The 26,429-nt window shown below is 33.1% G+C and overlaps 1 protein-coding gene across 1 annotated transcript in view; it reads right to left on the bottom strand.

Moving 5' to 3' along the window:
* The window catches only part of Ethr (ecdysis triggering hormone receptor), a 57,879-nt gene extending 31,977 nt beyond the window's left edge, over positions 1-25,902 (bottom strand). The window contains exons 1-2 of the mRNA XM_013310325.1: positions 25,727-25,902; positions 9,712-9,765 (exon numbers count right to left, since the gene is read on the bottom strand). The gene's annotated coding sequence lies outside the window, so the exon portion shown is untranslated. The remainder of the gene's footprint in view (positions 1-9,711; positions 9,766-25,726) is intronic.
* Positions 25,903-26,429: the final 527 nt, after the last annotated feature.

Below are 26,429 nucleotides of genomic sequence, written 5' to 3'. Positions count from 1 at the left end.
CTGATCCACCGACGGTGTAATTCCTAAATTGCTAAATGAGTAATTTGATGACAGAAAATTTTAAAAGCGTAAAATGTTATATTAAATTATTTCTTTTTTTTTACTATTCTCCGCAATAAGTTTAACAATTCCATCTATCATTGGTACCATATTTAAATATATTTTTAAAACTCCATTGCCGTTTAAACGATAACTGTAAGTATACAATTACTGTTATTTGTGATTCAATGTTATCTTATAGAGTGGTTACCAGATAGAAGTGCTTTTAGTTTCATGGCATCCGTTGACGCAACACAAAGTGGTCATGCGTAAGCAATAATACGTAATTGTTACGAAACAAAATATTATTTAAAACCTTATTTAATTTACACGAATAATTGTAGCATATCACTGCGAGTTACCACTTATATTGTTGTCTTTGTTTTTATAAAAAAGAATGACAGGGATGACAATATTAATACAAATAACAATGCATTTGAAACCCGCAATTTTTTTTTATATCATAAGGTGGCAAACGTGCGAGCGGCCACTTGAAATCGCTGAAATAGCGAAGTGACCGTTGCCCATAGACATACACAATTGCATATGCGTTGCCTACCTTTAATCGACGGAGGAGAGGATGCACAGAAAGAAATCAACAACCCCAGAAAGAAAACATCCCCTCATCCGGAAAGTCCACTTCCACTTCCCAACCCTTCCTCATAAGGAAAAGGGTGAGAAGACTTACAACACTGCACCGAAAAGACTTTACTTGTCGACCACTATCTATTTTTACAACTCGCGGACGGAGTCGCGGGCGAAAGCTAGTATTAAACAAATATATTATACATCCAAAGGTTAACATTTAAACCTCTTGCGTAGGTCAGGGTTATTTTTTTTGTCTGAGAAAGAGGTAATTCAAAATGATTCCGCTGATGTTGCATGATGTAAATCAGAAGCTACTTGCTTTGAAATCTTATCAAGGCTTTTTGATAGAAGCGATAGCGCATAATTTAATAGAAACCAATATGTTATCGTGATAGAGCTAATAATTATAATTCAGGAAAATAGGACTTATAGTGGGTTTCTAAAACCAAAATCTCCGTCTAAAACAATTAATTATTACTCTGGTTTTAACGTTTAAATGGGCCTTAATGTATGAAAAATATGACCATCAAGAGAATACCAAATCAATAAGAAATCGTATCAATATTTCATTGCCATACAAAATGTTCTAGTTATTTTATCTTCTTCTTCTTCTTTATCAGCCGTAAGTCGCCCACTGCTGGGCATATGCCTCCCCCAAAGATCGCCACGATGACCGGTCCTGTCCGTTATTATCTTAGTTAACTAAAATGACATTAAAACCTAAAAAGTCGCTTTTCAAAATCTTACTAATATTATAAATGCGAATGTTTAGGATGGATGGATGTTTGTAGTTTTAGGCATTATTAGTTAGAATTTCGTTACAAAGTCAAGTGTCAGAATGATTAGTGGGGGACATAAACATCAACATTTTAGTAAGACTAGTGTTGCGCCAGTACACCGGCACAGTGTCGGATTTTCTTCCTAACAGTATATAACTCCAGAACAGCTGAACGGATCTTGATGAAATTCAGCACACATATAGAATATTGTCTGGAAGAACACATAGGTTACTTGTTTTTTAAATTCCATGCGGACGGAGTCTAGACTTAGCCGCTAGTTTTTACATAAAAAAGAAATACGCCACACGCCAATACGTATAAAAAATAGAGAAACAATTCAAAATTTCTGTCACCGGAAGTTACCTCATACTAAATGACGTACACTTTTTAAAGTTCAACGAACTTCCTTCGAGTCGAGAGTTGTTAGATTAATCAAGTGTCAGAAATGTGAATATAAAATTATCACCATTCGAGATGTCATCACGTCCGAGATGTATTACCGTCTTATAAAAGCAAAACAAATTTATAATCTAAATATAGGGTTCTGTTTATAATCTTACCGTGAGTTTCTGAGAGCAACATCTATGTATAAAACATATCATCCTTTTTATTATTTGACAAAACAGATTCAGAGAACAGAATAAGAATATGTTTGAAACGGAGATTTTAGGCTCTTCTTTTTCTTCTAGTGCCTCTTTAGTCTTAAAGGTTGGCCGCTAACTTGGAATATTTGGTTCTGTTAAGTGCTAGGCTAGGTTTTGGTCTCAGAAACCCACAATTAGTTAATTATGTTGTGTCTTCCGTGTTAAATGTCGGGAGAAATTTACATAGTACAAGAAATCAACGTTAAAAATAAAAGTGCTAATTTTAATTTTAGCGTAATATTTTACTTTGACATTTTTTTTTCTTTTTTTTTACGCACAAACTCATTAAGTAATAAAAAAAAGTTAAGGAAATATTGTATAATATCTGGCCTTTTTAGAAGTATTAATAAAAAAAGCTAATATCTTTTACTATCATTGTTCATTCTAATAGAATAAAAAGCGTCGGAAGTTCCTTTGTACACAAATAAGCCGCATTATAATATTTTGCTGGAATAAAAACACGTAGAAATAATCTAGATCAAGCCCAATAAGCTTATCTGAGAGAATATCTTAAACAAAACTAAAAGAAAATAAAGAATTGTCTGCCTTTACTAACTGTATTTCATTGTTTTGTCGATTTAAAAAAATGTCGTACTTAGTCATTTAAAGATTCAATCTTTAAGTGTACGTTGAGTATGAAAAGAGCTACACTAAGGGTTTGTGTAAATAAACATTAAATAAACTATAAGGTGCGACAGTTTCATAATTAGAATGATATCTCATCTGATTCTGAATGCTTTCAAACGCTTTACTTAAACTCATCTAATATACTAGTTGACGCCCGCGACACCGTCCGCGCGGAATTATGAAAAAAAAACTTAATTAGTAACCTATGTATTCTTCCAAAAATATATTTTACAATTATGTAAAATTTCACCGAAATCCATTTCTAACAAACCATCCATCCATCTAAACATTCGCATTTATAATATTAGTTACAATAATTAGCAATTATTTATTAATTAAAAAGTCTATCTTCCATATTGAATAGGAATTTTTAATTAATAAAATAAATACGTAGACGAGACGAAAGATTTAATTTTGTTCCGCTCGATTATTCCATTTCTCTGACATCCATGACACCTACACAAGAATCTTTATTATTCGTATTAGTACGAATTAGCCAAATGTTTTTAATCAACTACTCAAAGGACATGTGTCTTTCATCGCTGTGTCATACATAGTCCTACAGACTAATCTGACCCGGTTATAAATGAAACTAAATTATAATAATTTAACAGTGGTAGAGCCCGCTTTAACATCTTCGCACGAATCGGCCCGGCTCGCCCGGTGAAATACCACGACCACACAGAAGACAGGCGTGAAGTGGAAGCAATTCCGCGTTTCGTCTGATGAGTGTGTGTCCCGGAGGCCTTATTTAGTCCTCTTTCCCTTCCCAGCCTTTTTCTTATAAGGAAAGGATGGGAAGAGGAAGTGGACTTTCCGGATGAGAGGATGCATGGAAAGGGAAGATATTTTCTTTCTGTACATCCTCTCCTCCGTCGATTAAAGGTAGGCAAGTATATGCAATTGCGTATGTCTATGGGCAACGGTCACTTCGCTATTTCAGCGATTTCAGGTGGCCGCTCGCTAGTTTGCCACCTTATGATATAGAAAAAAAATCACTAGCATCTCTACGTAGATATCAAAAATAATGTCATCAACCATGTATCTTGTTTTGTGTAGGTTTTTAAATATTATCTGATAGAATTAACCGTGCGCCTCTCTCACCGGGACAGATACGTTTGTACCACTATATTTCTATTCAACATTCGTATATCATTGGTCTCGGGCAGTCGCGATTGAATTTAATTTGTTATTTATTTCTAGCTTACGTTATATTTTTTTTTCCAGAACGAAAACACACAATATTTCAACGCTCGTGTTACGAATACATAATTTACATGTGTCAAATTAATATATTAGCTATCAGAAGAGAAAGGGATTTTTATTCATTATATAATATAGGTCGGTGCTACTAGGTGGAAGAGTTTTTACGTAACCTTACTAATATATTAATGCGAATGTATGTATGTTTGAAGGTATCTCCAGTACATCTGTATGGATCTCGCTGAAATTTGACATAGATGTAGAACATAGTATGGAAGAACATATAGGCTACTAATTAGGTTTTTGTTTAATACCGCGGGGACGGAGTCGCGGGCGACAGCTAGTATTTATATACTATTGAATTATTAAAATAGATAACTCACAAATGTTATGGCTAGTGAGAGATTTAACACGTACGATTAAAGCAAAACATTGTCCCGGCTTGCCCGGTGAAATACCACGACCACACAGAAGACAGGCGTCAAGTGGAAGCAATTCCGCGTGTTGTCTGATGAGTGTGCGCCCCGGAGGCCTAATTTAGTCCTATTTCCCTTCCTACCTTTTTCTTATAAGGAAAGGATGAAAAGTGGATCTGGACTTTTCGGGTGAGAGGATGCATTGGAAGGGAAAATATTTTCTTCCTGTCCTCCGTCGATTAAATGTAGGCAACGCAATTGCGTATGTCTATGGGCAACAGTCATTTAGCGATTTGAGGTGGCCGCTCGCTTGTTTGCCACCTTATGATATAAACAAAGCCGTAAAAATCTATCACGCATCATCATCATCAGCTCACTGTACGTCTCCACCGAGGAGCTCGGAGACTACCTTAATTTAAGAGTTAATCTATCACGCACATACAGAAAAATAAATAATTTTAATTTCAAGTCCCTTCGTCATAACATTTCATTCTTCTATGTATTCTCGATAAGGAACCTAACCTATGACGGCCATCACTACCTTTTATTAGATCTTACACTTACTGTATCCAATAAAAAATCTTCGAACATTTACAATGACCGTGCATACTTAACTTGAAGTCCACAACCCACGCAATGCGGTCGGTAATAAAATGGAGACATGACTATAAATAACAGATATATGTACAAAGGCCTACAAAAGCAACCGACTGAAAAGCGCTCAGGGCGAGACAAGACAGGAGTTAGAACTCGTCTCGCCTACACTATTTAAGTCATATTATTGTTATTACTCTTTGTCCTTTTTCATTTGTCTGTGAAAATATCTTTTTAATATATGTTTTTGGTACAAATTCATTTTAATTTTAAACAACTATTTGTCTAAGTGATGATATGGAATTAAAAAAATTTACATCAGTTTTCGTTCTGATGTTAGGCCATAGTATGAGAATTTCTACGCCAAAAGATTGTTGAACTTATCTATACAGATTAGTAAAATTTAAGTGTATCTATGTCAGATAAATAAAAACATTCAACGCAACGAATCGCCTAAAGTTATTTGATCCGATACTATTGAACATCCGCAACGCCAGAGGAACCGCAGATGCGTTGCCGGCCTTTAAGGGAGGTGTACAAAAGGTGTGTAAAATTTTTGTTTGTCTGTTCGCAAGGCCACGTTTGTTCCGTGTAATGTCCGAAACGACTAGACCTATTCTGACAAGACTTTGACGGCTGATGCAAGGCATATTGTAGGGTACGGCCAATTGTTTTTTTTTAATTCTGCGTTGAAAAAATCGGGGACGACCGCTAGTTATAAAAAGATACTATAATTGTGTGTTTTCAAATTTAACTACGCAAACTTTTTAAAAGACATTTTTACAATATTAACTTTACTAAAGGTACGCGTACATTGGCCCGCGCCGGACGCACCAAGACAGATCAAATCCGTTTAATTCGTGCGTGTGCGTGCAGGCCAATGGACGCGTACCTTAAGTCGATTTGGCATTTCTGGAACGATTTTACGTGATTTATACGTATTTACAGACAAATGTACGAGAGGTACATACAATTCATTTTAAAAGATTCTTTCAGCGTCAGTTAAAAATGCTAATGGATTTATGTGAACAAAAGTGTACAGTCACAAAGATAAAAAACTAATTGCATAATCGCAGTACTGTTGTCGGCAAAAGTGTTAAGTCAAAATACAGTCATGAACGAAAGCGAAATGGAATCAAAATTTGGATCTCGCTTCCGCGGATCCACTTTTGTTTTGCGATAAGGTCGACGTTAACAGAATTCTAAACATGAATGGGATGTTCTTCCTTATATCATTGTCATAAAGATTAATCCAACACGCTGCTTAATATAAAACTGTTTCTTTCCGCAAAATGAGAGTCTAGCACAGTTACGTAAACTTATTTCACAAATTTTCATTATAGACCCTTAGTTTCCAAAAGCATACTATGCGGTTGGGAAGTGGAATTCGAATTTCGATCCCATATGTACTGTCACCGACAAAAATGTTAGTCAACATTTACTGAGAAAAGTGATCGGTCAATTTAATAACAAAGTTGACGTTGGCGCTAAGCGCAATTAGCTTTATTATTATTGGAACGTAAGTATCGGGACATTTGCCCAATCGTCTAGACAACGCACAAACACACATTATAATTAATACAACTCGAATTGGGGTAGCAACTAATATAAAAGTACAATCACAATGAAAACCGAATAAAATAAAACAATAGAATAAAATATATCTTTGGTAGTTAGAATTCTAACTATCTATCTATATATATATATAGATGTTTATCACTCTTGCGAATAAGAAGTCTTTCGTATGTTTGTTTGAAGATATCCGGAGACCAACTGCATGGATCTCGCTGTTCGGTATAGACGTAAAACATATACAAAACATAAACAAAACAATACATACTTAAGCACACAAGCGCACATGCACAAACACACACTATCGCACACTACATATCTAGTATTTATATTTATATCTAAATAATAAAAATCTACATTTAATTACATATATGTTAAGAAACTATATATAACTTTAGGCAATAGATAAGAGAAGGTGCTGTCTCCTGAAACAGAGTATAGTTCAGGAGACAGAGCCCACAAAATTTTGTGAAAAATGTTTTTTTTTGCCCAATAAAGAATTTTTTTAAAACCATCTAGAAGAACACACAGGCTACTAATTAAGTTTTTTTTAATACCGCGCATACGGAGTAGCGGGCGACAGCTAGTATAACATATTTAAATAAATATTTTGCCACTCAAAATCTACTATTTATACATTTTCTAAGAATCCTCACTAACTTTTATCCTGGACACAAACCTGTTTTATTTTAATTAGGAAAATCATTTTAACATCGTTATCTTTCAACAATCAAAATCTTATTTTTTCTAATTAAACTTCCGGTGCGTAACTTTTTAAAAGCTTAAAACAATTATCCATTAAAAAAAGAATAATTATTTCCTGTGTTTATCATTTGTGTTTCCGACTATACTTCGCGTTGGCTCTGTGCCATAGCTTTGATGTTGCCGAGTGCTAATCTAGCTCGTAGAAAAGGGATGACACGCGTGTGGCATGTTCAAGGAAGTTTTGTTTTAACTGTGTTTCCACTGTTGATCAACTTGTATATCTACGACTTTTGTACGACAAAAATTAGTCCTTATCAAATCAGTTGCTATTTAGTTTTATTTTTCTTTATTTCAATTTAAGTCAGAGTACTCCGATTTTTGAGAACAAGGACCTTTTCGATCAAAGGATATTTGAGAAAGATTCATAAGACATTTCCCTGTTATAAAAGTAAAACGAAATATTTCTACGTATTGATACAAAAGCAACAAAAATTGGAAAAGATTTCCGTGAAGTATAATAATTTCCATTGAAACTAAAATTTCTGACACTTTTTATAATCACGAAACATTTATTCAAAAAGTAGCTATCGCAAGTGACTACGTCGACGAAATAAAAAAAAAATTGTTAACCTATAAGTTCTTCCAGACTATGTTCGACGCCAAATTTCATCTAGATCCATTCAGCTATTCTGGAGATATCTTCTGACAAACATTCACTCAACATGTAAGCATTGCTATTTATAATATTAGTAAGACTAACTATCGCTCGCGACTCCATTGCGCGGAAACAAAAAAAACTTAATAAGCAGCCCATGTGTTCTACGTCTATGCCAAATTTCATCTAGATCCATCCAACCGTTTTGGAGATACCTTTGAACAAACATCCATCCATACATCTGATATTGTCCTTTATCTTATATATAAAATTCTCGTGTCACAATTTTCGTTCCCATACTCCTCCGAAACGGCTTGACCGATTCTCATGAAATTTTGTGAGCATATTGAGTAGGTCTGAGAATCGGACAACATTTATTTTTAATCCCCCTAAATGTTAAGGGTAATCCAACCCTAAATTTTATTTTTTTATTTTTTAGACAAACACGCTGACGGAGTCGCGGGCGACGGCTAGTAATATTAATAAGATATAAACATCTATCATCATCTAAAATTTATATTTTAAAATTACCTCACATATGTCAATCAAGTCTTGTAGCGTTGAGTAACAACAGTGTTTTACATATTACTTACTAAGTAGTAGAGACATACGTCACAACTCTGTGCTTGTGACGTCATAGTGCATCTGTCTCTGTCTAACACATAACAATATCGTACAGCTGTCTCTACATTAACAATATGTTTTTCAAAACTGACGAATGTGACACAAAACAAACTAAGAAATTATTTTTCAAAGTAAAAAAAAATTGAACTTAATTTTTACGTAATTTACAAAGCTTTGAACTTGAATTAAAACGCTAATTAAAAAGTTCACTCTCAGAGACTAACAGTCCAAAAAATATTAACTGAACCGTGACTTTAGTTTGCAAGCTCTTTCATTGACTTGAACCAAATTATTCTAACGTTTTCGTTATATAGAAACACTAGCTGTTGCCCGAGACTATTCGCGCGGAATTAAAAAACTTAATTAGTAGCCTATGTGTTCTTCCAGACTATATTCTATATGTATACCAAATTTCATCGAGATCCGTTCAGCCGTACTGAAGATACCTTCAAACATCCATCCATCTAAACATTCGCATTTATAATATTAGTAAGATTTTTTTAAATCCTCGCGGATGGAGATGCGGGCGGCAGCTAGTCAATAATAAATTCCCACTTCAGTTTAGAGTAACAACTAAGAATTTCTCGAATGTTAATAACTAAGGCCCCTCCCTGCAAACGTCCATCACTAAAGTTACATTAAGATTGAAATCTTTCATTAGGAATTCTTAATTAAAGTGAAATTCATCTTTATTATTTCGCACTAGACTTGACATTCGTTACTTTGAAGAGCCTTACCTGCCTATTTATCATACCATCTTACTAATATTATAAATGCGAATGTTTAGATCAGTGGTTCCCAAACTTATTTTGTCTACTGCCCACTTTGAGAATAAATATTTTTTTAGCGCCCCCATAATTTCACATATTTAAAAACCACTATAACTTCAAATTAAATTAATTAATTAATGTGACCTATATATGTATATTAACGGAGAATTCTAAACGAAACTTTTACTGTAACCCGCAACTTGAGACCTACAGCGCCCACAAGGGGGCGTTATCGCCCACTTTGGGAAAGACTGGTTTAGATAGATAGATGGATGTGTAAAGGTATCTTCAGAACGGCTGCATGTCTCGATGGAATTTAAAGAACATAGTTTGGAAGAACACCAAATCCACTGATTAAGTTTTTTCTTAGAAGGTAGTAAAGATCGCATATTCAGTGGCTTATATGACTTTTTAAATGATGGGATGGATTTCAAATATGAGCATTGTGGTAGGCATAAAAATCTTAAATAATTACAAAATTCTTTATTGTCCTACCTAACTGCTTATGCAGTACTCGTCCAGACCAATTGCGTTTATATACATGTATATCTGTAAAAAGTAAATTATATAATTAAGAATTGTAGAGCATATATCTACTGTCCAACTATATATTATCCAGTTGAAACTGGATAAGTGGGAGTTCAAGAGACTGCGACATTTTTCTCGCTTAAAGAGTTTTACCCGAGTTACTCGCTCACGCAGGTCGTTCTTCCGGACCAGACACTGCCTCTCGCTTATAGATGTCATTGATGTTTGGAAGCTTTTATTTATCATTACGCGAACGCTTTGCTCTTTTTGAATATCATACGTGTGGTCCCTTTAACATTGCCGCAAACAAACCACTTTCTCGATAGCTATCTCTATAAGTTATTCCCGAACTGGACCTGGTAGTTAAGATAAAATCAGATGTTTCGAATACATTCAGTGACAATTGTTTTTTAACGTGAGTTTACACTGCATACAAACTTGTACTAAGATATACCTTCTCTTTCACTCTTCTTATAAAAAGTTGAGATAACATTATGTTTTTGTATAAGTGTTTCGGCAGTGGAATCTCGAAACTCTTACCGTTTATTCGATCGATTGTATTGAAATTTATTCGCAATGTAACTGAAAAGTCCTTTAAAGGATGTAATGGACAGATGTTCTTACAAAATATGCTATACTACTCACTCGTAAACATTTTTGGTTAACTTTTACAAAGATATATATATAACTTTCTATTATTCTTTTCATTTCTAGATTTATAGATAATTCTAAAAAGATTCACCTCTCATTTATTTAAGATACATAACCGTTAAACTTTATTTTGTAATCATAAAAAGACTATCACATGACAGCGAAATAACCATCATTGTGTTGTTAACATCATGCCAGTACAGTACGACAGTAGCGCTAGCCTGTCATGGATAGTTTTAGTTCATTGTCGCCAATTAATATTTACATTAAGTTATTAAATTATTCAAACTTTCGTGAGACATTATACTAAACTGATATATAAACACGGCTAGCTAGTAGTGAGCGACGGGCTGCATCCGCGAAATAATACCAGTACCACTCATCCTGACGAAGGGCCCCCGATGGGCTCGAAACTAGTCGCTGCCGCCACCGGACGAATATACGTGAGTGTTTAGCCGTGTTTATATATCAGTTTACATTAAGTTGTACTATACAAGACCTACTAGACCTACTTTACCAAAGGTTCCGACACCAATGACATGTATCAAAATGTTGTCTCATTTTTCTCAAAGAGGAAGTAAGAGATGACAATATATTATAACACATAACACGACATTCGAACCCCACGGTTACGTGTACAATACAGAATTGTGCAACTTTTGAAGAATACGTTATTCGTTCACATCGCGTGCTCAAGCGATTCTATCTCCAGTATCGCTATTAAGCTTCCACGAAACAAGAAAATCGCAAGTACTCGACCGTAAGGCACGAGACACACAGAGCGAAGCGTGAAACACATCGCATTATCAAAAGCTTTAATTTTGTACTAACGATACACACTACTACTTCTTCTACATTGTTATAGTTGCAATGTAAAGATTAGTATTATTTATTAAATTATTCAAACTTTCGTAAGACATTATACTAAACTGATATCAAAACGGCTAAACACTCATGTATATTCGTCCGGTGGCCCATGAAGGCCCTTCTTGAAGGGTCCCCGATGGACTCGAAACAAGTCGGTGCCGCCACCGGACGAATATATGTGAGTGTTTAGCCGTTTTTATATCAGTTTATTATTTATTGAATGCAAATGCATACGGATTAGAAAATCTCGCGTAAGTGAACGGCAGTGTCGTTTGGAAACGTCTAAGACGGACTTATACCGTCGACTATTATCTTTTAAAGATTAAGAACTATAGACTAAACTTACTTTTATTGAACATAACGATGGGAAAGCCATCGCCAAAGACATGGTACATTGTCTACCAGTCGAAATTCGCTTTCGCTACAGCGATTTAAATTTAAATCAATAAAGCAGCTTGTTGTGTACCGTACTTTATCCACAAGTGCAGTACACTTGACATTGTTAGGTCACAGTTTCGTGCTCGCTCCGTACCATCAAGTTACTAAGCTCCATTTAATAGCGTATCAGTGCAAATCTGCACTACAATCGAATACTTCGTTTCATTTTGTAAACTGTATTAGAGTTTGATATTGTATTTCTATGTTTATTTTTAGAAAATATTAGTATGAAATTGTATTTAGTTACGATAATATTAGCTTAAGTTTTTAATTAGCTATTTTACAGACATGTTTTGTTTCTAGCTCTTCTTACTTATATTTCATCTGTACCAAAAATCTAAGAAACCGCCTGGTAAAGTGTGATTTTCACAAGTATAATATGTTATAAGCTATCGCCCGCGATTCTTAATAAGAAACCAGTAGCCTTTGTCATCTTCCAGACTATGTTCTATATGTATGCCAAATTTCATCTAGATCTGTTCAGCCGTTATGGAGATACCTTCAAAGTAATATTTTAAACATTCGCATTTATAATATTAGTAAGACTACGACTACAAATTGACAACTTTCGCAAAAATAAAAAATCATATTACCTATAGATAAATATTAATAATACATACGCTGCAAAACGTAGTCACACTTCTTTAGTTTATCTAGCCGTTGTGACGTCAAAGGGGTGTTAGTTCATTGACCTTTCTATTGTTCTCACCTAGAAAGACAACCCTTTTAAAAAAGGAACCTGATCTGAATAAGAAATGGATATTTTCCTTTGACAATATAGAAACGGATCAGGCAAAAAGCTGCCGTTGTAATAAATCAATTCTGCACTTTTCAAATGCGGTGTGATAAAGATGGCAATACAATATAATTACATGCGAAAATCATGCCGACAATTAAAGCTTTGTGAACACACATACTGACAAAATTTACACATATGAAATGGCCATACAAGCGAGTGACCTATTGTTCGTTTGTTTGACAGAGGGGAATGTGACGCTTGACAGGTCCTGTCATTAATAGTCAAAGTTGTTTTCTTACAAGACGATCTCAACCTTCCGATTTGGTCCTTCGGTAAAATACTTGCATAGATTTCTCGAGTATTCCTAAAGTGGACAATAAGATATTGTTTTTACGTCTGGGGAAGGAAGATGTTTTCAAGGATTCTATTGAATTGACAAACATTGTTAGGAAAACATTTCAAAAAGGTTTTCTTTCAACAAAAGTGTTCAATGTATTTCCAATATGTTATTCCACGTTTTTCCATACTTTTTTTTTTATAATAGAAGAGGGCAAACGAGCATCGGGAACACCGAGGTGTTCAACGACGCCCAAGGATATCAGCAATACCTGAGGAACCGCAGATGCGTTGCCGGCCTTTGAGATGGTGATACGCTCGCTTCTTGAAGGACCCTAAGTCGTAGCAGTTTGGAAATACCGCCGAGGACAGACTATTCCACATCGCTGCTGTGCGACATTATTAAGAGGAAAGATTTAATTGTTTGCATTGAATAAGCTCCAAAACTACTGAACCGATTTGAAAAATTCTTTCACTGTTGGGAAGCTGCACCCAATGTGACATAGACATTATTTATTACTAGATTTTTATTAATTCCGCGCGAACGAACACCCGTGCAACTATAAGTACATTATAAATTGATTTACTTTTTTTTATTTACACAATGATATATATCACATTTACAGTAAAAATATGTATACTACTCAAAACAAAATAAGGGCCACTAGCTTATTTGCATTTATGTGCACTTTAGTAAATTAAAAGTAACTGATTAGTAGCATTATATTGATATTACGAACTCTTTGGTGTTTGACCTCTTTCATGCTGTTGTTCGTGTGCCTCATTTGAAAAGTATTGGCCATCTATTTTAAGAAAATAAATAATAATATTTTGTACCAAAATAACTAAGTCTCTTATTTTCAAACGGCGTTAGTTTTCAAAGAAGTCTTGTGTTGGTATATACTATTTTATGCCAGTATTTCGCTTTGTCTTTTATTTTTTTATTATCTGTGGAAATTTTTGTACGGAATAAATTACTGTTCCGTTATTTAAAATTATAATCATATATCCGTTAAGCTATCTACGTAATCGGGTTAAATACCTAAATGGCGTGTTTTGAAGAAAATATTAAACGTAACAACTTCCTTTGTTATCAATGCATTTATGCATTTCCCTTTCTTTTGGTTCGACATTTTTCTTTGAGGGCATTAAATTTTCCAACACTGCCATTTAAAAATACACCTTAAAACTTAATAGGGTCAGTCTATTTTTCTTTAGCATTGTCAATTTTAGTCACTCAATAGGATATACTTGCCAAGGGATAATGAGTCTTAAACTTTAGGAAATAAAGGTCGTGAGTTACGTATATGAACAGGTTATACCTGTTAGGTCCGGATAATTGTCGTTACAACTTTAAAATACTTGATAAGAGGTAATTGTTTTCGTGCTTTTTTACATTAAATGTTTTAGGTTCACGTAAGGGACTACGTATGGACAAAAAACTAAACATAAAATTAAAAATATATATATGAATTTATATAAATACTTCAAATTAAAAAAGTCAAATGGGCAAAGGAAACTTCAGTTAGAAATATCTAGAAAAAAAATTCTAAAACCATACCAGTCAAAATTGTGAATATTGTGGTAATAAAATAATTAAAAAGATATATGGCCACTTATAAAAACATGAAATGCCAAAAATCACAAACGAACAAAATCCGAGATCCAATTTTAAAAAAACAATGAACGTACAAAAGGCAAAGGTATTCGTGTTTTCAGCCAACTTTAGGTCTTTTATCGCACAGATAATAAAACTGTTGCACGCGGCTCGGTCACTAGCATTATTGCTAGTATAAAATATCTCATCGTTTAACTGCAAGTGGCCATTATGAAAATTTCTTTGTTTATGAACGATTAGGCGTACAAAACAGACTCATTTTATGTTCCCTACTTCCCTAGAACTAAAAACATCAATAAAATGAATAAAGGAAGAACTTTATTAAAAGTGTTATATTTTAAAGTAAGTTCCAAAAAAAAATAAGTAATTTACTGAATAAAATTAATTTGATTAAATCCACTGTCATCAATATTGTGCAAAATTTTGACACATGACAACACTAATTCTTAAATTTATATGAATATCTCCTATTAACTAATGAAATTAAAAATTTCTAACCGCAATAATAAATTAGAAAGCAATCTTAAACTTTTAATTTAATTCACGTAAGTGCCGATCGGATTTTGTGCGGAATCACTCGAATGTCGTAATTTTACAAAGCTTTAGTGCCAAGTTTAGTTCTCAGGATTGTCGTAAAATGTTCATATTGTCTTACTTTGACATTTTATAGAAAGACTTCGATAAGTTCTTGTCACTAGAAGTAATCTGATCGGTAAACATGTCTGTTCCTAGCATAATTTATATATAATAATTATATTATAAATACATTAATTTAAAACGTAAAAGCAATTTTTTAAGGAGGTTATATGTATTAAGATAGGAAATTGTAGAATAATAATTATTTAAGTTGCAATAAAAATATTAAATGATTACTGGCCACCGAGAATGCAATAGCCAAACATTATTAAAAAGAAAACATCGAGTGAATAAGGCGGGAAACAGTACATGAAAGCAAGTTTAATTTTGATTATGCTATTTTAATAATAATCGAAACGAAATAAAGAATTTATCAATGGTCGTAGATTACATTTATCCACCGATTTCACAACGCCGGAGCGGCGTACATCTCTGGAATAGGTTAAAGACTGGCTGTCTACTTTTTTTTAATTAATTACTAGTCCGCAAACTGCGCTTTTTGACATAGATTATTTACGTCATATTCGTGAATAATATTAGTTTGGTTTATCAAAAATTCGTGAGCAATTAAATACAATTAATTTTATCTAAATAGTTTAAAGTCGTGACTAAACATTTAAGCATCTAACTATCTACTTTCCTTTGAATAATTTCATAGATAAATCAAGTGACTTCATGTAATTCATTTAAATAAAGTCCTCGCGTCGTCGCAAAAAAATTCAGCAAACAAGATTATTCAATCTACATCTCGAAATTCACATGACGTCAGAAATAGAATACAAAAATTACGAAAAAAAAATAACAAACCATAGAGTATAATGTCAAAGACTAAAAAACCTTACAAGCAGAAGAGACAAATGAAAACATTGTACATTGTAATTTAATTCTAAACGAGAAGCAAAGTAAAATGATAACGAATGTAATGTAAAATACATGAAGATTTAATGTATTGAAACGAAGTAAGATTCTTCCCTATACTCCACCCACGTTACTCCCTCGTTGAACAAAGAAATTTAAAAATAGAACACTAGTTTTTTTTTAATTTTGCTTTTAAAGTCAACAACGTTTAAAGGAATGCGGATAAATGTCACAGTTCAAGACAATATGTTTTTTATTTTACTTTTTTTCCAATATAGTATAAACACATTCTAACTTTGATTGTCTTGATGTCCATTTTAAATAAGAAAATAGATCAGACTTCGATTTTTAGTATTTTCGCTAGTAACTGTCTTTGTAATTTTAAATCAAAAACTCTCTTTTAACTATAGGTTGATATCCTAGCCACTGTAAGACATTGGTTCGCAAACTTATTTTGTCTACTGCCCACTTTGAAAATAAATATTTTTTTAACGCCTCTTTATTTTCACATATTAAAAACCACTATAACTTCAAATTAAATTAATTTATTATTGTGACCTTTATATGCATATTAACGGAGAATTCTAAACGAAAATTTCACTATAACCCGCAACTTGAAACCTGCAGCGCCCACAAGGGGGCGTTATCGCCCACTTTAGGAAAGACTGCTGTAGGATATTAAAAAGCCTTTAATAATGAAATATAAAAAGGTCCTTTTTTACATCATTTGATAACTTACTTTAAAAAAACTAGATCGTTTTGCGTAAAAACGACAACGCATCGAACTTTTAATATCAACCTTGAATATAAATTGTGGTCGTTTTAAAAAAAAACAAAAACAACAGCCTCTGCCCTCTTCGTTTTAGTAACCTCTTTATGCAAATAACGGTCCTTACGCATAAGGACGTAACTCGGTTTTTGAGCAAAAATTTTTTGCTTTACGAACTTTAATTCGAAAGAGAGCGCCTTTCGACTTGCAATCTGCAGGTTCTAGGTTCGAATCCCGTCATGTACCAATGTGTTTTTCGATTTTCGATTTACATATGTACATTTATCCGACGTTCTTATGGTAAAGGAAAACATCGTGATGCAAACTGCACATATCTACGAAGAAATTCAAAGATATGTATGAAGCCAACTTGCACTTGTCCAGCGTGGTTGAATATGGCCTAGTCACCCCTAACTTAGGTAGGCTCGGCGTATGGCTCCCCGAGGCACGGAGTATGCCTAAAGCATTCCCCTCTGAAAAAAAAAAGGTAGGCTCCGCGTCCCTCGATGGGAACGTATTATAGAAATCAATATTTGATTATATTTATGTCATGACATCAGCACGGTGTCATGCCGCCTTCTATTACCCTCGTTTCTTATAAAAAAAATCTTATTTTTTGAGTTACAATTATATACGTAGGAGCCGTCGAAATATTCGCAAATTTGATCAGAAAATTGTCTCACGGTTATTTCTCGGCTTACGCCATTCTATATCTAGCCTTCATTTAGCTCCTTGAGCAATCTACTTAAAAAGTTAACCGATTTTTATAATAATCTACATTACGTAATCGATTTTAAGATGTCATCTCGATATTGAATGAAGTTAAAAGGAATTCAGATAAAAAAATTGAGAGTTAACTTAAATTTCCACTGTCAAAGAAGAATCGAGACCTATTGTTATTTCTATGCTCATTAAAAACTTAAGAATGTAAAAATATAAAAAAATTAATTATATTAAAGTATAGTAACATAACATCTCGAATTATTTAAAACACCAACAACTCCCATTCACAACCCAGTGGAGAAAACAGGGACCAAAAATCTCCATTTGGCTCAGACCTGACACACCTCTCTCGCTACTTCCAACTTCACGTCAGTTCCTGGTGTTATTAATATTCTGTTATTTTCTTAATTCTACAAATTATATCTACAGACTTTTCCTCAATTTCTTAACGTTTGACGTAAATATCTCGCTACGTCAAACAATTAAAAAACTCCCAATAAAGTTACTAGAAACTATTGCGATGACGTCACCGCGATGCATCTGTTCCATCGGCGTGTCATTGACCCCGTTTAAATTAATTGCAAGCAAGTGCAGAATTATTCAAATTGCACGGCGAGGAATCAGGGATTAGAGTACATTAAAAGTTATAGGGGTAGGGAGCTCGACTGGATTCAGTTCATCCTTCAAGCTGTTATATGAACGGTGGAAATTTTAATATTGTACAGGTTGCATTGTAAACCAGTTGCATGATAAAAGAGGTTGCTATAAATATCTTTCAAAATAGTATGAACAGTTTTTGAGTTTAATAAAAAAAAATTATATTCTAGTACTCGATACTTTGCCAATTTTTTCTTGAATGGATAGTAAGGTGATGTGGATTTGACGGAGGATACGTTTCGCCGTCGATTCATTGAAGGAAAATGACGTCTATGGGCAGTGGTTTCGCTATTACGAATGAAGCTGACCGTTTACTTGTTTCCCATCTTATAATACAAAAAAATCTATAAAAATAGTACAGTATCTTAATTGAATTCCGATTGAATATGAAGAATTAACGTGAAATTTTCTTTTACGTGTTAAATAAAGTTTGTTTTTACAATTGCAATGAAAAACAGACTTATAGTCAACACAAATATGTTTACTCGTGTTAATAAGTACGTTTAACTAATTCCATCGTACTAATTTCACGGGTGTCAAGTGTACACGGTTCATTGCAATTTAGTGAGCACTTTATCCATCTTGAACGTTTAATAGCTTTTCACGAGGTTAAATACAGTTTTACGAGTACCAATAGAGTTGTTTGTCGCGGTTACGCACAATCTAATCACTCATGAGCCAATAGTTTTCCCTTAAGTCTTTCAAACTTTATTATCTTTTATTGACTGTTAAGAAAGTGTTAAATGACGAAATTTTTATTGGGGGCAAAGACTAGTGATGTGGCTTGTAACTTGGATTGTCTTTCGTTTTATAATCTATGATAAATTCCAAAGATTCGTTTGTTCGTGAAACAAAAGAAATGCGTATTTTTAAAACTATACTTAAAACGTCAATACTACATTTTTTATATCATAAGGAGGCAACGATCGAGAGGCCACCTGAAATTGCTGCAATAGAAAAGTGACCATTGCCCATAGACATATTTAAGATTATAAGAAAATGGATGGGAAGGGAAAGAGGACTAAATTAGGTCTGCGGGACGCACACTCATCAGACGAAACGCAGAATTGCTTCCACTTCGCGCCTGTATTCTGTGTGGTCGTGGTATTTCACCGGGCGAGCCGGGACAATTCAGGAAAACATAAAGGAAAAACATTTTATGTATCATAAATGCGAGTGTTTAAATGGATGGATGTGTGTTTGACGGCTGAATATCTCGATGAAATGTAGCACAGATGTAGAACATAATCGGAAAGAACACATAGGCTACTGATTACGTTCTTTTTAATGCCACGAGGACGGAGTCCCTTCCGCTAGTGTTAAAATAATTATTGAATGAAATTAATGTTAAATAATTAAACTATTATTTTCTTAGGCAAAATATTAACAATGTTTAATAATTCTCCTTAATTTTATCAATGTGTTTGTATAAAGTTTTTATTAAATAGAGTCGTAAATTCAAAGTAATGCTATATTTTATGAGTAAGTTTTAAGTACACAATTGCATATTAACTTAAGTCTTGATTGTACACCCACATGCAACTCCATCTTTAGTAATTGTAGGTTGTATATCTAAATTTAAAAGCAATTTACCACCCACAGACTGACTCATTATTATAGCTCAAAAATATCACCACGGAATTGAATTAAAACAGTTACTAGTTGTCGCCAACGACTCCGTCCGCGCCTTAAAATAATAATTAGTAGCCTATGTGTTCTAACATACTATGTTCTATATGTATGTCAAAATTATAATATTATAGTAAGATGACTGTTTATATCTTATATATTATTACCCTAAAATTCAATGGCATGTACACTTTTCTCTAGTACAGTCAAACCGGGATAAGGGAGAACTGGATACGCGAGAAACCTCTCAAAGCGAGAATCATAGTCCGGTCCCGACGGACGCCCTCCGTAAGCGAACAATCTGGTTATAAAGAAACCTATATAAACGAGAAAAATATCGCGATACTTTGGACTCTCATTTCCAGGTTCGACTGTATTTGTTTAAATAAGATTTTCCAAGTACAAGTATGAATAAATGTATGCACTCACAAATACAAGATAAAATTTTAGCGAATAAGACAAATAAAACCATTTTATATTCAAATCATTCGAACGTACAAACGTACATGCTAATAATGTTGTTTAAAGTTTTTTATAAGTGTGAACGTAGTGTACAAAATATTTATGTTCAGATAAATTATGTTGACTGTTATAGGTACAGGCAGAGCACTTTGCGGTGTTCCATTTACAAAGCTCGGCCTCTTACAAAATAACCAATTAGGTAGTAGTGTAAAAAGCAATTAGTCCTATACCATAAACCGACCTTTCTTTGGACAGATACATTTACTCGTATGCTTACGATATGATCAAATGACTGTCCGATTTTAAAGTAGAACACCGCTAGATTCCTCTATAGTACCTTAGTGTACAAATTAATAAGTCTAATCTCAGTCATCATAATCTTATATATAAAATTCTCGTGTTACAATTTTCGTTCCCATACTCCTCCGAAACGGCTTGTCCGATTCTCATGAAATTTTGTGAGCATATTGAGTAGGTCTGAGAATCGGCCAACATCTATTTTTAATCCCGCGCGGACGGTGTCGCGGACGACATTTAGTAATATATAAGGTCAAACATCTCAAGAAGCTCTCGCTAAACAGTTGGATTAAGGGTCCGATACAAAAGGCAGTTATCCTAGAGACCGCACGCAACGTGAGAAGGTTCCTGTATCTGCAGCCCTGACCACTGGTTGTTTGAGTCATGGGACTCCGCAGCCGGTGGTGTTCTATTTTTAATATAATATATTTTGTATATTTTTTTAATTTTTTATATGAAATGTTATAAAGAATAAGGTTAATAAATGTATAAGTGTAGATATAAGGTCACTTAACCATTTTGACAAATTTAGTTAGCTGTTTGTAAGTTTACCGCCATATACTATTATATAAAAAAACACACACAAAAACTTTCCAGTATAATAGCTATCGTTTCAAAATGTACCTGTACCGGATTCAACCATTTCTTAAATGTATTCATTCAACTACAAGTAAATTTCTAGACGAACTTATTCTCTCGTGTAACAAGTATCAATTCTAATTCAATTGTAGAGAATTATTGAGGCAGTGCACTGTCGGTCATTGCGCAATCATCCGCGTTGGGACCATCAAATCTAGACATCAATATATATAAACAAAATTGGAACGTCTTTAATATTGAAATAACCGTTTTCTAGCCTATGTGATCTTAAAGAGTATGTTCTACATATATAGTTAACTAGCGGACCCGATAGACGTTGTCCTGTCTACACGACTTTAATTTGAATAAATCAATATGAAGTTAAAATTTGATGAAAATTGTGAATCTAAACCATTCCCCTATCCCCTTGAACACACACAAAAAATTTCATCAAAATCGGTCCAGTCGTTTGAGAGAAGTTCAGTGACATACACACTCACAGAAGAATTATATATATAAAGATTTCATCGCGATCTGTGCAGCCGTTCTGGAGATATATTTTAAAAGCATCCATCCATACATCCAAACAATCGCATTTATAAGTAAGGTAAGATATTTAATTCTTTTTATAAATGTATATCTACTCGTACTAGCTGTCGCCTGCGACTTTGTCCGCGCGGAATTTAAAGAATACTTAATAAGTAGCCTATGTATTCTTTCACACTATGTTCTACGTCTTTGTCAAATCAAAACAACCATACATCTAAACATCGCATTTATATTAGTAAAAAGAAAGATATATTTACTTTTAACATCAGATAATCCGTTAAATCTATAAATTAAATTATTGTCTCTTGTCTTCCAGACGAAGGTTCATAAATGTATGCATAAGTACTAAAAATGCATACCTTGCATGTAGTATAAAGAATTTTTCAAATGACATTTCTTGCATTATGCTTAATATAATATTAAAAAACAAATACCTCGGCGCAAACAAGAAAATGCTATCTATTCAGAAGTAAATAACCGTAGGATTCCACTGCACTGTATTCATATTTGTCATTCCTTTCTTTTTTTATCAAAATAGATACTACAATATGTATAACGATAGTGTCAAGGCAGTGAAATACTACGCTAAAGCACGTATGTACCGCATCAGTACAAAATAGAAGGCAAAATATTCTATTACATTCGTTGGCAAAACTACGCCAAACTCAATTTTCGCTGCCAGAAATATTGGCATAGGAATCTGTCAAGACTTTACTATTTATCTAGTGTGAGATAAGTTTGTTCGTCTAAAATAGAAAACATGTTACTAATGAAGTCCGACTTTTCTTATATTGTTGTATTAAATCTTACTAATATTATAAACTAGCTGTCGCTCGCGACTCCGTTCGCGTGGATATATAAAAAAACTTAATTAGTGTAGCCCACCCATCCATCCATCCACATCACATCCATCTAAACATCTCTTCAAGGCATAAATTCGAAAAAAATGAATAAATAGTATCCTATATCCGTCTCCTGGCTCTAAGCTACAACCTCACCAATTTTCAGCTATATCGGTAAAGCCGTTCCTGAGTTATAAATAGTGTAACTAATACGACTTTCTTTTATATATATACATGCGAATATTTAGATGGATGGATGAATGTTTGTTTGAAGGTATCTCCAGAACGGCTGCATAGATCTCGCTGAAATTTGACATAGATATAGAACATAGTCTGGAAGGACACAGAATATTAGTATGATTTAAATCAATAAAGCAACTTGTTGTGTACCGTGCTTGCTTAATCTTGCTTAGTGTTCAATGACATTAACAACTTACACCAACAACTAATTAACAAAAACCGCTGATATCAAAACTCTTCTATCCTTAATGTAGAATAGTTTCATCTCATTTACTTCATGATAACTACCAATTATTTTAAAAAGTAGGTTAACGATCGATTAAAGTGGAATCGATGTTAAGAAATCGATTTAACAACGCAAATCGATATTGCGAATCGATTATTTCTTTTTGTTAGTGACTGTGTTATGCTTTAAAGTAAACATAAATTCAAGGTTCATATGAATCCTTAAAATCGAGAGAGACCTTAACTATAAAGAATTTGAATATTATAGCTATAAATATAACGTAATAAATAATTTATGTTTCGCGAATTAATTTATTTGAATAAAGTCGGCATAATATGCTAATTTTATTTTGTTAAAGAATTCTATCTAAAACTTTGTTAACCTTATTGTTTTTTTTTCTTTATAAAAGTTACTTTGTGTGCTTTGATTTTTTTATCATAATATTTCGAAGCTATAAAAATTAATCAATATATTGAGTCAAGTGGTGCCCCCTAATATTGATTTAAGTGACCTACACTTAGTGGATTAACGTCTCTGAGTTCAGCATTTATATTTAAAAAAAATTAAAATCGATTTTTAATCCTTTATTTTTGAAACAAAATCATGGTCACCGTACACAAAGAATTAGGGGGCCGTTTGTCTTAATATAATTGTAGATGCACGAGGGGTCCCAGTTTTATTGTCCGCGGAATGACTTTATTGTTGCTATTCGACGTAAATCTGACAAATAATAGCCACAGAGTAGACAGGATGTAAGATGTACAAAATTGTTTATTGAGTGCTAATTGAATTCTCGCGGACGTTTATTTGGAAATATTTTCTTCAATAGATTTACTGATTATATTTTAACTGTGTCATTTATTTTAGCTACAACATTACGAATCGTACTTTTAATAAGTAAAAACCAATTCATATTTGTACTAGCTGTCGCCCGCGACTCCGTCCGCGTGGATATATAAAAAACTTAATTAGTGTAGCCTACCCTTCCATCCATCTACCATCCATCTAAACATTTCCAGTTATAATATTAGTAAGTTAAATAATAAGCAGCTCTTCAAGGCATAAATTCAAAAAAAAATTAATAAACAGTATCCTATGTCCGTCTCCTGGCTCTAAGCCGTTCTTGAGTTATAAATAGTGAAACTAACACGAATTTATTTTATATATATAGATTTCAGAAATTGCATATATATTTGAGTACTATTAAAAATATATATTAACTTTATACTCAATATTAGTTTTATTAGATATTAGGAAAATCAAGTAAAAAATATAACCTACTAGCTATCGCCAGCAACTCCGTCCACCGAAATTAAAAAAAAACATTATAAGTAACCTATGTGTTCTTCCAGACTATGTTCTATATGTGTGCCAAATTTCATCGAGATCCGTTCAGCCGTTTTGGAGATATCTTCAAACAAATATCCATCCATCCAAACATTCGCATTTATAATATTAATAAGAAGTAATACGCCGGGATGTGTGTGCCTATTAGTTACAAACAAACGAATCTTTCCTTTTTATATTATTAATATAGATATTTAAGTAAAATAAATATTTTATGAATAACGTATATTATTTTATTTATGTTTCACTAGAGTTTATTTATCGGTAAGAAATATATTACTTTTTTTTGACCATAGATTTTGCGAACATGTTACTCTATCTTTATCTATTATAAAATTAATTCTTAAGACATTATCTATCGTAACATCAAAAGACATATACAATGATAAGAACCTGCTCTCAGTTGTATGATTTATTATTTGGCATTAATTCAAATTTTTTCAAAGAAAAAAATGCTAAAAAACAGACCTATATAATTTATTAGCATAGTTTCGTTTGATCTGATTTCTTCTTAATCTTTGATAATGTGCATGAAATTTTTTAATCATATTGTGAATTTCCATTATCATATTGAATTTAAAAAATAAGTTCATGGATTCCACTGTTGAGTTATACAAAAATATATTGTCATCCAGCTCATTTACTTAAAAAAATAGAGATAACAATATCTATATATATATATATAAAAGAAAGTCGTGTTAGTTACAGTATTTATAACTCAAGAACGGCTTTATTGATATGCCTGAAAATTGGTGTGGAGGTAGCTTAGAGCCAGGAGACGCACGTAGGATACTATTTATTCATTTTTTTTATTTTTGTTTCGAATTTATGCCTTGGAGAGCTGCCTTTTATTTAAATTACTAATATTATAAATGCGAATGTTTAAATGGATGTGATGTGGATGGATGGAAGTGTTTGAAGATATCTCTAGAACGACTGAACGGATCTCGATTAAATTTGGCACACGTATAGAATATAGTCTGAAAGAACACATAGGCTACACTATTTTTTTTTATATTTCCACACGCACGGAGTCGCGGACTACAGCTAGTATTTCTATAAAGGCATTTCGACAGAGAAAACTCAGACTAATATTATTTAAATTACTAATGCTAACAAATCGTAATACGTCGTTTATTACGATTTCTTTTGTCATTGACTAAACGCGCTAACAAAATTGTCTTCAGCTCATGTGGTAACGAAGTAAAATGCAATTAAAAAATTTACCTTATTCATTTGTTATCTTACTTGTCCTATTTCACTGTACAAGGAAAAAGGCCGTTAAAGGTTTCTAGTTTTGTAACCTACAAGTTTGCTACGAGTAATTTCAGTATTTTGCTTCGCTTGGAAAGAGAACTTATGTAAAGAATAGCATTTTCAACATCCAAGAGTACATATTCCTTTCAAGTTCTTTCTTCACTTATTAAGTAACAACTTGCTCTAAATAAGATATTTGAAATTATAGCTGGAAAATAATTCTAAAGGAAAATTTTAAATATAGTAAAATTAGTTAACTTACATTGTTAAATTAATCAGCTTTGAATTTTCTAAACAGGGGTCACGTCAACACATTAAAAACACCAATCTTACTTATCATTAATTACTTCACTTTATTTTACAGTTTTAATATCGGAAACTTTAGCGCGGGAAACTTTGCAAGCGAGCGACACTGATTCAACAGACATCCGTACTCGGCGCGTGCTGCGCGTCAACTGGCCGGCGAGAAGTTTTTTCACCAAAGAGTTTTCATTATTTTGATCACGCGTCAGAGGGCGGGAAAGCCGCGTTCGAATTATGAATGTTGTACGCATTTTGTCTATGTCGGTATCTCCTCAAACACGGAGTACTTGCGAATACTTAATCAAAAAGGGTTCAACGACATACATTAATCTACAATCTTTTTATAGCGTTTAACTGATAAAAATTTAAAAATAGCTAATTTTATATATAAATTCACTAACTTAAAACCAACAAATGAAGACTTAACTCAGTGCATTAATGCAAATAATTCATACTGTAACTATAAGAGCTTTAAAATTCGAAATAATCACTATTGTTTTGAGGCTTATAATTTTTATACGAAGAGTAGTACAAACCTTTTTAATTCCACCTAACAAATAAAAATATTAATATTAAGAAATCTAATTGTGATTTTTTAATTAAATGTTTCGTTTTAAAGTTTGTTTTTTATGGGACCCTAACAAAATGATACAAAGACCTTA

This window comes from Papilio xuthus, unplaced genomic scaffold (genome assembly GCF_000836235.2).
Source record: "Papilio xuthus unplaced genomic scaffold, Pxut_1.1 DF827756.1, whole genome shotgun sequence".
Lineage (NCBI taxonomy): Eukaryota > Metazoa > Arthropoda > Insecta > Lepidoptera > Papilionidae > Papilio > Papilio xuthus.
The sequence above is the reverse complement of the archived record's forward strand: the minus strand, read 5'-3'. Positions and strand labels throughout refer to the sequence as shown.